Here is a 12,787-nt window from a genome sequence, read left to right as displayed (position 1 = left end):
GAGTTTTACACAACAACATGCATTGATCCAGAAAGAACTCTATATATTGTCCTAAGTTTTAGCTTGAACATGTACTCCTTTAGGCAGAAATAATCCCCAGTCAGGTCATTTGGATCTCGTTTTACCTGCAAGAGCCACAGCTGAGGCCAAACCACTGGATATCACAGCAGAGATGAGCCAAAAGCATTTACACTGCAATGCTCTTCACTCCCACAATGCTCTGGAATCAATTATATATATCAGGGGTATTCATTCAGGAACTGCGTATAGTTCGAAGAGGAGGAGTCTGGATTTATGCCTCGCTGTTCTCAACTGCAAGGAGTCTCTCAAAGTGGCTTACAAATTCCTGCCTTTCCTCTCCCTACAACAGGCACCTTATGTGGGGTTGAGTGAGTTCAAAGAGAACTGTGACTAGCCCAAGATCACCCAGCAGGCTACATGGGCAGCAGCGGGGAAACAAACCAGGTTCTCCAGATTAGAGCCCACTACTCTAAACCACTACATCATGCTAGCTCTTCTGAGCACTGTTCCCCAATGTGGCATCTGCCCCCCGTATTCCAGGAAAGAGAACAAGGTAACTGGCTGGCTAAGGTTCAGCAGTGATGGGGAAAGACAACCCAGCATGCTCAGGGGCGTGTGGTAATTTTAAAGGTTATAGTTGTATATTTAATCTTAATACTTATAGTACTGTATGTGTGGGTTTGGTGGAGTGGTACACAAGAAGAAGAAGAAGAAGAAGAAGAAGAAGAAGAAGAAGAAGGAAGAAGGAAGGAAAGGAAGAAGAAGAGGAAGAAGAAGGAAGAAGGAGAGGAAGAAGGAGAGGAAGAAGGAGAAGGAGAAGGGAGAAGGAGAAGGAGAAGGAGAAGGAGGAGGAGGAGGAGGAAGAGAAGGAGAGGAAGAGGAGAGGAGGAGGAGGAGGAGGAGTTTGGATTTATATCCCCCCTTTCTCTCCTGTAGGAGACTCAAAGGGGCTTACAATCTCCTTGCCCTTCCCCCCTCACAACAAACACCCTGTGAGGTGGGTGGGGCTGAGAGAGCTCAGAAGAGCTGTGACTAGTCCAAGGTCACCCAGCTGGCGTGTGTGGGAGTGTACAGGCTAATCTGAATTCCCCAGATAAGCCTCCACAGCTCAGGCGGCAGAGCGGGGAATCAAACCCAGTTCCTCCAGATTAGATACATGAGCTCTTAACCTCCTACGCCACTGATGCTCCACACGTGTTATGTGGTTCTTTTGCTTGATGATCTGTGTAAATGTGGCACCCCGCAAGCTACCAAGTGCTTACCACTGCTTTACATTATCGTCTTGCAGTTCCTTCCCAGTCATCCAAACTTCCCTTCTCACTCCATTCAGGCAAATTTCCCTTTATCTTTAAATTCACTTCAGCATAAGCTTCTATGGGTCACCAGAGACACATTCGCCGTTAATGTACTCATTATCTACTGTCTCTTACCAGTTTAATGCTTTCTGCCATTTGTCTGACTCTTTCGAACCTTGGCCTCTTCCCCCTCCCAACTTTCACCTTGTCATTTATGGCCACTTTGAATATTTTCAGTTGGATTTTGTAGCAACTGACACTAAAGTACAGGAAGCTGCCATGGGAGATGTCAGCTGTTTTGCAAATCAATACATTTATGAAATCCCAAGCTTGTTTATCAAAGAGAAAACCTGAAATGAATTTGCCAGATGATTGAAATAACCAGTCCTTTATAAAATAAACAAGAACAAATGGTCCCTTGATTCCAGAAAAGATCCAAAAGCAAATCTAAATGTTAACCCATAGCAAATGTAAACGTTAACTAACAAAGTGGTTCAGTGGTAACAGCGCTGGGCTAGTGTCTGGGAGATGTCTTCACTCTTCACCAGCGAAGTATAGTGGTTAAGAGCAGTGGACTCTACTCTGGAGAACCGGGTTTGATTCCCTGCTCCTCCATTTGTGCGGCAGACTTTTATCTGGTGAAACAGATTTGTTTTGCCACTTCCACATCCCTGCTGGCTGACTTTTGGCTAGTCACAGTTCATTCAGAACTCTCTCAGCCCCACCTACCTCACAAGGTATCTGTTGTGGGGAAAGGATGGGAATTGTAGTCCATGAACATCTGGAGAGCTGCAGGGGGGGCTCAAGTGATTGCCCACTGCCCAGTGTCTTGAGTGGATTTTCCCTCCAAAAAGAACTCCAACAGATAGTACAGTTTTGATTGAGCAGCTTTCTTTCTTTCTTTTTCCTGTCAGAACAGACATTTAGTAATGTGGAGAGGATGATTGAGAGTTTGTATCGTTCTTTAAGTTTCCCCACATTTATCATTCCATTAAACAGTCTAAATATTCTTTAGTTGCGCATCAAGGGCACTTTTCAGTCAGGCAGACGAACGGCTCTGAGGAGACACCAAAATAACCCATTTTCTTTTTGTCAGAAAACAGTATACTGGCACCAGAGGCTTGCAACAAATTGTGAAATTAAAAGATTTTATTTACCGAAACCAAGAGAAAGAGCTTTACTGGCAAAGGAATAAATAGATAAATATATTTGTATGAAGCTGGTTTTGGGGAGTTTACTATTTACAAGTTGTGTCAGTCACTTTTTTCTTCAATTTCACACCGCTATCTTAGTGCCTTCCCATTGTTATGGTCACTTCAATTCTAAACAAACAAAATAGATACTCCCATATAGGCATTGCAATGTTCTGTTTGGCTTTCTGTTTTTTGTTAAAAAAAACACCTTAATTTTTACCCTCAGGTAAATACACAGTTCCTTGAACACTATCTCTAAGGCAGTCAACAACCACCACCTTTATTTGGCATTTAAAATAGATTCTAGAGCGTTGCCAGACATTTTTGAAATACAAATCAAGAGTACATTCAAAGCGCAGACAGGAAGACTGTATATAGGAGTATATGTTACTTAGAAAGTTCTGTCACTTGTAAAAGAAATTTTGCTACTTTTTCCAAGAGCATGACATCTGTGTTGTTTAACAGAAGCTCCACAACAGAACAGTCGGAGTCTCCTTCAGATTTGTCTAGGGCCAGCCTGGGGGAGAAATTCCTAATGCTCACATATCTCGGACAGTCAAGAATAATGTGAGCAAGAGTGTCCACTTGATGTTTACAGTGTGGAGAAACCTGATCCTGGAGAGGGATGGATAAGTAACAACCCTTTGTAATGGCCGATGGGAAGGTATTGGATCTGGCCCTTATGATAATCCATCTCTGTTGGGGTTCAGTTAATAATTCAAGATATTTGGCTATGTGCCCCTGTTCCGGTATTATTCTGCCAGAGAGGGGTGAGCATGATTTATTTGCTTGCCCCAACAAGCTATGGTATTCCTGTTCTAAAAGTCTGCTTTTTAGGGTTCGGAAAATCTCTCTGGGTGTCAGCATACAGAGATCTTCAAATAAGGCAGTATTTCCACTACAGTGTCTCTTTCACACAGTGCTTCTCATAGAAGGATGACTGCTCTCCCTCAAGAAGCCTCAGTCCTTTCTCTACATAACTTACCCCAGCAGGGGCTTTCCTATTCCAAATCAAAGTGAGGTTCTCCTCAGAGAAAACCATCAAGTCACTCATATGATTAATCAGTGTTACTGTGCTAGGGTTAAATTCAGGACCTTGACAGAGATTCCCTAACTGAAATCTGTCCTACCTGGCACTTAATCAGAGTAGCACAGCTCACTTTGAACTGGCCCTCAGCTATCAGAGAACAGAGCTACCACAGAACAACCGTTCACGCTGACTCTCAGTTCAGTTCCGCCCTCAGAACTCCCTGTCCTCTGGTTATAGAACGTTGTGCAGTTCTCTCGGCCAATCATATGGAGTCCCAGATTAATCCTTTGGGCTCTAAACATTCTACTATCTGAATGTGTCTAAATATCTGTTTATGTTACACCCACCATTTGCAAATCTGTCATTTCAGGCCAATTCCTCTTGCCAGTAAACAATTGCAAAAACTAAACTTGCCAAGAGCTAATTTTCTATATTTGCCAAGGCCATAGATTACAATAGACTATGCCTGCCAATAACTATATAGCTTTGGGCTGTGGGAGAATCTCCCCCCACCCCCACCCTTCTTTGCTAGAATGACAGACTATCAACTTTATATTCCCCTAGATAAAACAACAACACAAAAAAAATAGAACAAAAGACCTGCAAATTAATTATTTCAGCGTGCAGGTGGGAGTTAACAGAACTGAATGCTCCTTCATGCAAAACAAAAACAAGCTATCATCAAATTTAAAATTACAATTTGGGGCTGGTAATTAACCACAGGCAGTCCTAAAGGAAAACAATTTTCAGTTGCCTCCTCAAAAACCAAAGTAAGGCGCCCGGTGCACCTCCCTGGGAAATGTGTCCCATAATCATGGAGCTCCCCCTGAAAAGGTCCTCTCATGTAGTCACCAAACCAGCACCCTTGATTGATGAGACAGCCAAAAGAGCCTGTTCTTATGATCCAAATTCCTGGACACAAACACAGGTAACACCTTGTTCCTTCAGGCATCCTGGGCCCAAGCCAGGTAGGGCCATGGTGGCTGTGAAATAGCTTTCTTGTAGACACCTGCTTGATGCCTACTTTGACTACTAACTAAAGAATAACCAACTAAATACATTTTTTAAATTCTACTGAAAGGTCAAAAAGGACATGTTTCCTCTCCATTTTTGTTTGTATTGCTTGCTGTTTTACTGACGGCTGCTTTTTCACACAGGGATTTTGTTTTGTTTTAGTATCAATCTATTGTAATTAAGGTATTCCCTCTGTTTAGCTATCATTAGGCACCAGAATATATCTCCCAAGATATCCTGCTTGGAGCTCCTTGTGGGAATTTTAAAAAAAGACAGATTGATCTATAAGGGCATCCGCTGCTTAATATGATTTGTCTTCATTTAGGGTTGCCAAATCTGGCTGGGGAAATTCCTGGAGATTTGGGGAGAGGAGAGAGTTTGGCAGAGATCTGATGCCATAGGCCGTAGTGGTGAACCTATGGCACTCCAGATGTTCATGGACTACAATTCCCATCAGCCCCAATTGGCCATGCTGCCATAGGGTCTACCTTCCAAGGCTCCCATTTCCTCTAGGCAGTGGCGGAGCTACAAGGGGACAGAGGGGGGCGCATTGCACCAGGCGGAAAGCATGGAGTGCACCTCTGCCCAGCTACACTTCTGCCTCTAGGGGAGTGGTCCCTGATGTTTTTCACTCTTATACCCCCTGGCAACACATTTTCCTAAAACTGTACTCCCACATAGCAAAACCATTGTATTTCTTTTTTTTTTTCATATTGGGTACCACTGCTTAAGGGAACTGATCTCTGAAGAATGGAGGTTTGTTGTAATTCTAAGACAGTGGTGGCAAACCTATGGCACGGGTGCCAGAGGTGGCACTCAGAGCCCTTTCTGTGGGCACATGTGCACACAGTTCATCATGTGGGGGGCGGAATATCACCCCCACCCCACAGACACCCCTAGGCTGGCCTGGGCACGATCCTTTACCTGGGAGTAAGCTCAGTTGCTGGCAATGGGGCTTGCTTCTGAGTAAACTCTCCTAGGGTCATGATTCATCCATTCGAAGCATTGCATGGTTGCTTCACCGAGCTTACTCCCAAGTAACATGCGATCTCGGAGCCAACTGTTTTTTCTAAACTAAAACCTCAGTATTCAGGTTAAATTGCCATGTTGGCACTTTGTGATAAATAAGTGGGTTTTGGGTTGCAATTTGGGCACTCGGCCTCGAAAAGGTTTGCCATCACTGTTCTAAGAGAACACCGGGCCTGACCTGGAGGCTGGCAGCTGTAGAATACACTGCTACACAAGCCTTGTGCTCTGCAATAATTATTCAGAAGATCTACAGAGGCAATGAAATACGGCTTGATTCTGTGGTCAATGATATATGTTGAGCTTCTGTCTTTCCCTGTGACCTGCTTTTATTTTGAGACCAAACGAAAACAGGGAACGGTTCATGTGTGAAAGCAATTAATAGAGAACGCCGATGTACCTGCCTGCATCTCATTTCTGGTAAAGAGAATGAGTTACTTAGCTAGGATTGGTATATATAATTTCAGTGGTTTCAACAGCTCTAAGCAAAACGTGGACAATCTACCTAATCAAATGCTTATTAGCATCTATAAAGAAACACGTAGGGGTACCCGTAATTTATTACTTACCCTTAATCCCTGGTAATTGCTTTTAGCATATTATCAAAGCATTTCCTTTATAAATGAACCATGCTTGGTCTCCATAGAGATATTTTCCTAGAATCTCATTTAATTTCACAGCAAAAAAATCTGCTAATATTTTATAAAATAAGTGCTGAATAGGAATTTGGGTCTAAAATAATCCATTTTTGCTCGATCTCTTAACAGATTTTTGCTTATATCTAGAATTTAGATATTGACCCAATCCAAAGTCCTGCTAATTGTGAATCTAAATTTCAAATGAATTTCTGATAATATGCTATACCATCTGGGTCAGGACCTTGTTATTTTTTTAAAAAAATCTGATCCACTATTTTCTGATACTATCGTCTGTCTGTCTGTCTGTCTGTCTGCCTGTCTGTCTGTCTGTCTGTCTGTCTGTCTGTCTGTCTAACTCAGGGGTCTGCAACCTGTGGCTCTCCAGATGTTATGGACTACAATTCCCATCAGCCCCTGCCACCATGGCCAATTGGGGCTGATGGGAGTTGTAGTCCATAAATATCTGGAGAGCCGCAGGTTGCAGACCCCTGGTCTAACTGTACACACACACACACACACACACACGCACGCACGCACGCACGCACGCACGCACGCACACACCCACACACACACACCAAGAATGTTGTCGCTTTCTTTGAAATCTGGCAAATCTTCAGGTAAGGTTTGCTTTGACGATTCTCCTTTATTTTAACAGCACGGTTGAATATCAAAAAGCATCCCAGGACTTCAATATTTCTAACAAAAAGACCTGGCATTATCTCAGTTGATATTTACCAAAAATTCACACTAAAACAGTTTATGCTGGAGCTTTTTCACTAAACCAATAAGCAATGATGACATCATCATCATCGACTGTGGCTGTGGTGGGGGGAGAGTCATGCCCAGTAGCTGCCTGCGGATCCTTCTGGGTGAAATTCTTGATGTGCAAAGTAATAAGCACAGGCGAGCATCATCCTTCTAACATCCGTTCCACAGATTCACTCTTCCCAGCAATATCATAAGCCGACAGCTGGTTTCACTGCCAACTTTGAATGTTCTTGGTGAGTAACAATGAATCCTGATTCCTTCCTTATCTTAACTCTCAGTTCTTGCCATATACATATATTCCTTGGAGGCTTATAGCTTCAATCAATCTGCTTGGTACTTTACCACTTTCTGTTTACTCCTGGACCCTATCTTTTCTATAGGGTGACATAAGTGGAACTGGTAACCAGAACTGTTGTGAGAACAAGTCATTGCTCCACACAAGATGGAGTTTCCCAAAGACTGTGGGTCTCCACCTTTTGTGTCAAAGAATGGGGGAAGGGAGGGTGAAACCTGAACTTTTCCCACAGTGTGCCTTGCTGCACAACGAGGCTAGCTAATCTCCATTGATTCACCCGAACGTGATTTAATCAGGGCTCAGAGCTAATCGTTACTTATTCTGATTCGCACCCATCACAATTATTAATCAGTATTCAGAATAGACCAGGCATTTTCTGGCGTCCTGACCACTCATCAAGACTCTCCCATTTTATTGCTGGAACCCCAGAAAAGGAATCAATTCTTTGGGCGATTCCGCACACGAGTAAAAAAATATAGGTTGACCAGTTTCCTGAGAAGAATTACTAACCTAGGTCCGAAGCGGCATTGTTATTCCCCACTGCAGCCAGCAGCTCCCAGCTGGGAGGGTGGGATCATCCCTGGAGACCTACCTTAAACAACGTTCCGATTGGCTACTGTTCTACGGCCATGTTCTGTCTATCCCCACACATGTTATTAAAAAAACTGCCACAGGAATGGAGGGACAAAGGTGGCATTTTTTGATTGGCCAGCTATACGCATGCTGTGCTGTGATTGGCTGAATGGGGGACTCCTGGCACCAGAGATTCCGCACTTTACTAGAATCGAGCTGAGTTCGAGCGGGGTTCCCTGAAAAAGTAGTTGTTCCCAACTGGAGTCGGAAATTTGACCTTTACACGGAGCGAAGCTGGTACAAAACCACGTCGATCCCAGTGGCTGTGCGGAGCACTTAGGTCGAACGCAGCTCGAACTTAGGTCGATAACGCAAGTGCGGAATCTACCTTTGTCTCTAACCTTCCTGCCACCTTACCTCACACCGACTCAGGACCCATTTCTGACTGCAAATATTACATTGCTCCTGTGGCAATTCACTTGTGTGTGTGCGGGCGTCTGTGCGTGTGTGTGTGTCTTGGATCCCTGCACACTCACACACCCACGATTGTGTGGGTTCCTTTCCCTTTTCAGCTGCTGTTTTCATTGAACTCCTCCTCAGCAAGACTGGTAACTATCACCCACACCTGAAACCCCATCCAACTTCCTCCCTTTTTCTCTCTGTTAGCGCTTGTATGCTTTGTGTGTGTATGTTCAGGTGTTGAAAATATATTCCTTGTTTTTCATTATTTTATTAATCAAACTCAATTGTTAGTTTTACAACAGCCTGCTCATTTAAGAGTTTATAACCGAGGATTCTCCCCATTAATGCAGGTTATAGATCTCAAGACAGTGCCTCTCGCCGTATCTCGTATGCTAACTTCCCTTCTAAAATCAGAAGACAGACCAGTTTGAGAAACCCTTCGAGCTGACAATGGCCTCGGTTGACCCTGGAGATGTTCACCATTGAATCTCAGCTTCTAAAGTTCTCAAGAAAAACAAAATAAAAATGGAACTGCCAGCGCTTAATTCCTATTATAAGATTCAATCTTCTCACAGAGTTTTCAGCCTCCAGCTATGGTATGTTCCTGCTGGAATATTTACAGTCTTTTCATTTAATTTTCTTATTTGCTCAATCTTGGCTTGTCTAACCACACTGAGCTGCCAAAGAAACTTCTTTGAAAGCTTTTTTTTATCTATTATGAACTGAGCACTCGAGAAGTAGCTCAGTATTTGATCCCTGATAACTTTCTTGTGGAATGTTAATGTAAATAACGACCTCCCAGAAGACCAATTCTATATTCGATGTTGATATTTTTAAAAACTTCTGACAAGTGAGCATGGCAAAAAACAAACAAACGGGAAAAAGATCTTCTTTGTTGAAGAACATTTGAGCAAATGTTTTGGGGGGGGCGGGGTGAAGGAAGGAGAAGATAAAGAAATCTGTTCCAGGCACAGGGAAAAAAAACATAAAACAAAATTGTATGTAATTTGTTTTCTAAGACTGTTTGAGTGAAGAGCAGCATACTACAGGGATGCCCATATTAAACACTGGGAACATTGCAGGCTATTATATTAAAACGTACATTTGAAAATGTTCTGTGTTGACAAACATATACTTTGATTCAGCACTGGGAAATAACAGGAGAATGAATCTCTTTTGATGTTTCCTGCTTCCAGACAAGAGACCCCGGGGAGATTTCTTCTAATACAGAGCTCTGCCAAAAATTTGGAAGGAGAGCAAAATATGGTAATCTACTCTTTTAAGAAGCTTCATACCAAACTTTCCGCTTCCGTAAGGGATGGGGGCTTTGTGCATTTATTTCCCTGATTTGGACCAAAATGATAAAATGCAGAAGGACAGTACCACCCCACCCCGCCTCCGTAAAAATGTATGCACCAACTGTTAAAACTGCATAATGAGAACACACTCTAACTACATGATACTGAACTGTCAACACTCTTTACACCGGTGCATACAAGAGCTTGAATATATTTACTGGTACCTTTATGCCATTAAAGGCTTACTACTACTACTACTACTATTTACTGGTACCCAATATAGATGTTGTTGTTGTTGTGTGTGTTTTACATCAATTATAGCTTGCAATGAGGTGTCACAGCAAGTCTGGGTTTGTTGATTATGGTCACCAATCTGGCTTGCTTGGTATCTATGTATCCTTCCCTTCATACCCAGCTGCAAGGAAGAGAAAGAAAGGGGATGAAACACCCTCCACCCTTTATGTTATTCTTCAGGGTCTCTTATCCTCTTGGAACAGCATTTCATGGATATCAGGGAGCATAAGCAAAAGGGGAAGGCAGGGAAATTCCATTCATAGGAAAATTTAGTCTCACAAGCCCAGAAACAAGTCAGGCTCACATTGGTCATGGTCTATAGAGATAATCCAAGCCCATGCGAAACAATCAAAGAATTTTGTGTCCACATTTCACAATGCATTGTTGGAATATAACAATATTAAACATCAGCATCTAAACTTCTAGCCCTCTGGGAACTATTCGGCAATGATACTGCTTCGCTCACATTGGTTCATTAGGACTTAAGAGTGCATATGCTGTTATCAGTCCTCATTCTGGTCTGGCTATGTCAGTCTCTCACGCTGGTTGGGCATAATTTATGCATCACCTGATTCTATTTGAAATACTAGGAAGGAAGGAAGGAAGGAAGGAAGGAAGGAAGGAAGGAAGGAAGGAAGGAAGGAAGGAAGGGAAGAGGAAGAGGAAGGAAAGAGGAAGGAACTGAGCGAGCGAGCAGTGAGAGCGAGAACAGTGAGAAACGAGCAGAAAGCAGAGCAGGCGAACGAAGCGAACGAGCGAGCGAAACAGAAGCAAACGAAACGAGCACAGAAAACTACTAAAAATTTCAACCAGCAATCTGATGCAAAATTATCAGTCTAGAAATAGATATTGTCATTCTCACTTAATCTTCTTTCAGCTTAGCTTTTTCACACACTCTGGAACTGGTCTCAAGTTGTTAATACAGAATGGTTCCCATAAAAGAGAATTATAAGCAGTAAGCATTCCTACTAAATATACATTTACTCCAAAGTAAGCCTAGCCCAGAGATTCACAGCAGCCAAGCATCGAAGAAGAAGAGGAGGAGGAGGAGGAGGAGGAGGAGGAGGAGGAGGAGGAGGAGGAGGAGGAGTTTGGATTTATATCCCTCCTTTCTCTCCTGTAGGAGACTCAAAGAGGCCTACAATCTCTTTGCCCTTCCCCCCTCACAACAAACACCCTGTGAGGTGGGTGGGGCTGAGAGAGCTCTGAAGAACTGTGACTAGCCCAAGGTCACCCAGCTGGTGTGTGTGGGAGTGCACAAGCTAATCTGAATTCCCCAGATAAGCCTCCACAGCTCAAGCGGCAGAGCTGGGAATCAAACCCTGTTCCTCCCAGATAAGAGTGCGCCTGCTCTTAGCCACTACGCCACTGCTGCAGAGAAGTAGATCCAGCCATCTTACAAGTAGCCTTCCTCCAGCTGAAGATGTGTTACTCCAACTGAAGTGATTCTTCCTCCACTGGAAACACAACTTAGTTGGGAGGAATGCTTAAAACTTAAGCTAAAAGGAAGGGTGGGGTTATAAGTATATTTATTTTTTGGAATTAAATAAACGTTTATCACTGGAGAGGCTGTGCAGGGGTAGGATCCACCCCAGAGTCCTTAAGGAATGAAGGCAGTGGAGTCACTGTAGATGGCATTACCAGACCAGCTGTTATAGGGCTGGTTTCAGACTAAACCAGCAATTTCTTCCCACTTAAGACAGCTTCCGTGTCATTCCTCAGAGTCCCCTGTTCTCCAGAAACAGCTTTTTGTGGAGATCAGTATGGACTGCAGCAGAAGTGAGGAGGCCGGAAAGTTCCCTTCCGCCACTGAAAATTGAGTCTGGATCTAAGACATTGGGCGTTTTCCCACGTACCAGTAGCTGCGTGCTACTGTAGGCAAGTAGCACGGGGTCCCCCGGCACTCCCCACTATAAGGGCGGTGACAACGCAGCCGCCCCGACACTGCCACTGTCGCGCCACCTCAGCGCACGTCATTCCTGGCGCCCTTCCAAACGGCGCCTTTTGATGACCCCGCGCTCTGCCTACAGTCGTGGGGAAGCCCAGGCGCACGCCAAAAATGATGCGCACTGAGAGCAGCGCACGGCATAGGGGGGTTGTGGCAAGTGGGGAAACGCCCATAGTCATCCAGCTTTACCACACTTGCTCTCTAGAGCTGAACTGATCAGTTTGGCTTTGAAGGTCACAAGACACCACTGGATCTCTTCCTACAGGCTTTCCTGAAGATTCCTCTCCCTATCAGCTTACAGGGGGTGGGGGGGGGGGTTAGTCCTGAAAGGGCAGGATCCTTTGGTGCATTTTGGCCTGAAAGTTTAAAATGTACATTCTGACGTCTGGTACTTTGGTTCTAACCCAGTGTATCTAATTAAGCATCTTCATATAATTGTTGTAAGGTTAGGTAATTATCTGTCCAACTGAGATGGGCTTTTGAAAGCAATGGCATCAGTAGGCCTTATCTGATTGCATTGATTACCTTTTTCTGTGGTTTTCAAACACAAATATCCAAACATGACGGAACAATAAATTAGGCAAACCACCAGAAAATGTGAATATGGAAATGCCGGGCTTTCAGCTTGCCAAAAATACTGGAGTGGCGAGATTCAATCTAAAACAAGCCTGACGGAAAAGCTTGCAAATCCAGGGGATGGGGGAAAAATATTTTGCACACACAAATGTTTTAAAGTTATTAACGAGAGTATGCAAGCAAAAGAATCAATAACGCAAACGATAGTTCATCAACAGCTGCGATATTAGTGGTCATAAAATCATACCGCAGATCTCTTTTTCGGAAAACGTACGGCCAAAGGAGTGGCCACTGTGGGTGATCACTGCAAAATGAAACACGTGATTGTGTCGAAACGTTTGTCATAATGAGTGAGT

The 12,787-nt window shown here is 43.7% G+C and overlaps 1 protein-coding gene across 1 annotated transcript in view; it reads right to left on the bottom strand.

The window, feature by feature from the left end:
- Window positions 1–12,787, bottom strand: part of TENM1 (teneurin transmembrane protein 1) — a 652,843-nt gene that overhangs the window by 478,922 nt on the left and 161,134 nt on the right. The gene's annotated exons all lie outside the window — the stretch shown is intronic.

Source organism: Sphaerodactylus townsendi, linkage group LG13 (assembly GCF_021028975.2).
Source record: "Sphaerodactylus townsendi isolate TG3544 linkage group LG13, MPM_Stown_v2.3, whole genome shotgun sequence".
In the NCBI taxonomy this organism is placed as follows: domain Eukaryota; kingdom Metazoa; phylum Chordata; class Lepidosauria; order Squamata; family Sphaerodactylidae; genus Sphaerodactylus; species Sphaerodactylus townsendi.
Note: the sequence above shows the minus strand (reverse complement) of the source record. Positions and strands in the feature narration are given on the sequence as shown.